The sequence below is a fragment of the Phoenix dactylifera genome, chromosome 7 (genome assembly GCF_051530095.1).
Source record: "Phoenix dactylifera cultivar Ajwa chromosome 7, Ajwa_hap1_PhDact_Kaust_v1.1, whole genome shotgun sequence".
Lineage (NCBI taxonomy): Eukaryota > Viridiplantae > Streptophyta > Magnoliopsida > Arecales > Arecaceae > Phoenix > Phoenix dactylifera.
The window spans coordinates 10675832-10679193 of record NC_143196.1 but is presented as its reverse complement, the minus strand read 5'-3'; the positions used below and the strand labels follow the sequence as shown (position 1 = coordinate 10679193).

At 39.2% G+C, this 3362-nt stretch overlaps 1 non-coding gene across 1 annotated transcript; it reads right to left on the bottom strand.

The window, feature by feature from the left end:
• Positions 1-2136: 2136 nt before the first annotated feature.
• LOC120112068 (small nucleolar RNA R71) lies at positions 2137-2242 on the bottom strand. The gene has a single exon (XR_005513568.3). It is a non-coding gene; the product is annotated as a small nucleolar RNA R71 (small nucleolar RNA).
• Positions 2243-3362: the final 1120 nt, after the last annotated feature.

Sequence of the window (3362 nt, the reverse complement as noted above, 5' to 3'; positions counted from 1 at the left end):
GGCTCGGTTGAGAAGAAAAAAACAGGGGAGACCCCTGTTTCGGTGAAGAAAAGAAGCCACCAGCCAAGAGAAAAGAGAGAAAAAGAAATAAAAAAGGGAGAAAAAGAGGGGAAAGAGAATATTTTGTGATATATTGGGAATAATGGGAGGTGAAGGCTTTCATTTGAAGATGGAAGGTCGTCCGGAAGCCATGCTTGGCTAAACATCCAATCTAGGGCTAGATGAAGCCCTAGCAATGTATCAGGGCATTGTGGTTCTTATTTTTTTTATTTTGGAGCTTTTTCAATGAAATATTTCTTTTATGATGTTTAAACCTTGAGCATGCCATTTACTATTCGTGTTTGCTAAAGTAGTCTAAGATAATCCATACCTAGGAAGATGAGGTGTGCTGCACCCTAGATTAGCATCCTTAGGTAGACACTTCATGCTATACCGAAGATGGATTTTCCTAAAACTCTTTATGTTTTTATTTTAAAAGGCTTGTAGCCAATTTGCATGCCTCTCCAAAAGATAAAAATTGAGAACACAATCCCTAATGCCATGCTACGCGGTGGATTCCAAACCCTAGATCCATCTACTTTGATAAATTTCAATTCGTACTCATAGATTAATTTAGTTAAATCAAGTCAGCAAATTCTTCTTCGTGATTTATTTTTAAAAGAAAAATAACTTGTTTCCAATCCCTGTGGACCGACACCCGTAATCACTATCCTACAGGATACGTGCTATTGCGTGGTTTATTTTCGAACTTGAAAGAACCGATCAATTTTTGGCACCGTTGCCGGGGATTGCTAGCATAGTTATTTTTCCTATCATTAAAAAAAAATATTAATTAATTAAAAAAATTTAAATATATATATATATATATATCTAAAATAAAATAATAAAAAAATTATTTTCTATTATTGTTACTTTTCTTATCTCTTTTTTCTCTTCTACTATTTTTTTTTAATTTTTCTTTTGGTCTTATTTGATCAGGAATCGAAGAGGAGATCTGGGCTATCAAAAAGGAATGCTTTGGAGGTTTGTTAAAAAAAAATTTAAATGGCTGGGGAAATTCCCTTTAGTAACCTCTAAACCTTTCTTGTTTAACTTGATTATTTGCTTAACATTTTGTGGTGATTGTTTAATTTTAATTTCAGCAAAATTGTGAATGCATGCTTGATACACATACACCAATTAATCTGCACTTAGTAAGGGCAATCACCCCAACAAGATAAGAGCCGGATTTCATCACCGGACTCTTGCCCAACTTAGGTGAACTCAATCTCACATAGTGTCACTTTAATTAAAATCAATTAAATGTTGGCTCCTAGGAACATTCGAGCTCAGTAGGACGAAGATCACCGAAAGTTGCACCAATTTCGCTCTGTGGCTTAGTTGATGTCTAGGCAAGCTTTGTCCATATAAGGGAGACAGTTCATCTGTTCGAAGCAAGTGGGTTTTAAGTGAGACCTTTGCGAACGCATCGTGACCCCTCCACTTACCTGGGAGCTTACCTGGTCAACTCGGTTCATTAGACCGGATTGGAGGCTTAGGTGCCCTCTTCAAACCAATTAGGAGCTGTCTAGTGATTTTAGGACAAATACAAGGATTGATGTATTTTTCTTTTATTGCATGCTTGATTGATCAAGTACTAGTGTATGCAAGGGAGTCGCTCTAGAGTACGTGACCTATTACCTTTTGACCCTGAAATAGAATGGACCCTTAGAAATATTCGAGCTGAGATCAGAACAATAGAATCATCCCCACCTCCTGAGATGGCTGAAGAACAACCCAAAATCCTGAGGGAGTACTTTACTCCCACTATTTACACTTCCCCATCTTGCATTCGATTACCTGAGGTAGCAGCTGTACAATACGAAATAAAGTCTAGTGTGATCCAAATGCTTCCATCTTTTTATGGGCTCACCAACGAAGAACCATATAAACACCTAGATGAATTTCTTGAGATTTGCACCACTGTCAAGATTCAGAACTTCACTGATGATGCTCTGAAACTTAGATTATTCCCTTTCTCCCTTAAAGATAGAGCCAAACAATGGCTGAATTCTTTAGAAGCTAACTCGATTCGTTCTTGGGATCAAATGCAACAAGAATTTCTTAAAAAATACTTTTCCATAGGAAGAACGAACCAGTTTAGACGTGCCATTACAAGCTTCTCCCAAACTAAGGGAGAAGAATTTCATGAAACTTGGAAGAGATTTCGAGACCTAATCTGTAAATGTCCTCATCATCAAATACCTAAATGGCAGCTAGTGCAATATTTCTATGACGGATTGACTGAACGAAACCGTCAGATGATCGATGCTGCATGCGATGGGACTTTCATGCTTCGAAATGAGCATGAAGCATGGCAATTATTTGAAAATCTTAATGAAAACTTCCTCCACCATGCTTCCTGTTCTCGTCAAGCACCCCCGAGTTCTCAAAAAAAAGGGACCATTTGTGAAATAAGTCATTCCATGGACCTGTCTAGCAAGGTAGATGCATTGTCCCATAAGATTGATCAATTGATGATAGGAGGACATATCGTTAGCTCTTCCCAAGCACAAGTGTGTGCTATCTGTTCTAGCCCATCGCACCCTATTCATGAGTGCCTCTCAGCACCCCAATTTCCCGAACTCGTGCAAGAACATATCAATGCTGCCCAAACACAGCCTAGACCGGGTAATGACCCATTTTCCAATACATATAATCCGAGATGACGGAATCATCCAAATTTTTCTTGGAGGCAGCAAGCTTCGAATACTGCCCAACCCTACTCTCAAAATTTTCAAAACCCTCAGAATTTTCATCTCTACCGTCCCTCAACTCAATTTTAACACCCTCCTCCTCCAACCCAAAGAAATACAGCCTTTGAGGAGAAAGTATTGACTGCCCTTCAAGGTTTGGAGGCAAACACATAACTATCGCACTCTCACACGCAATCAATTGCTAAGCTAGAATCTCAAATGGGTCAACTAGCCAATGCATTAAACAAGCGAGAGGAAGGTAAGCTTCCAAGTCAACCAATGAGTAATCCTAGGGGACAATACGTGGCTCAAGAAACTCGACTAAATCATGAGCAAGCCAATGCTTTGACTACCCTAAGGAGTGGACGTATAATAGATAATAAGGTTGGGGAGGGTAACAATAAGGAAGGTGAAGAAGAGGAGAGGAATGTATCACATGAAAATCCAAAACCTTCTTCAGCTAGTCCACCATCTGCCACAACCCACATTCCAAAGGCTCCATTCCCTGAAGCACTTAATGCACCCTCTCCCTTTGGCAAGAAGGAAACTTCATTAGAAGAGATGATGGAGGTCTTCAAACAAGTTAAAATCAACCTCCCACTCCTTGATGCCTTCAAACAAGTTCCC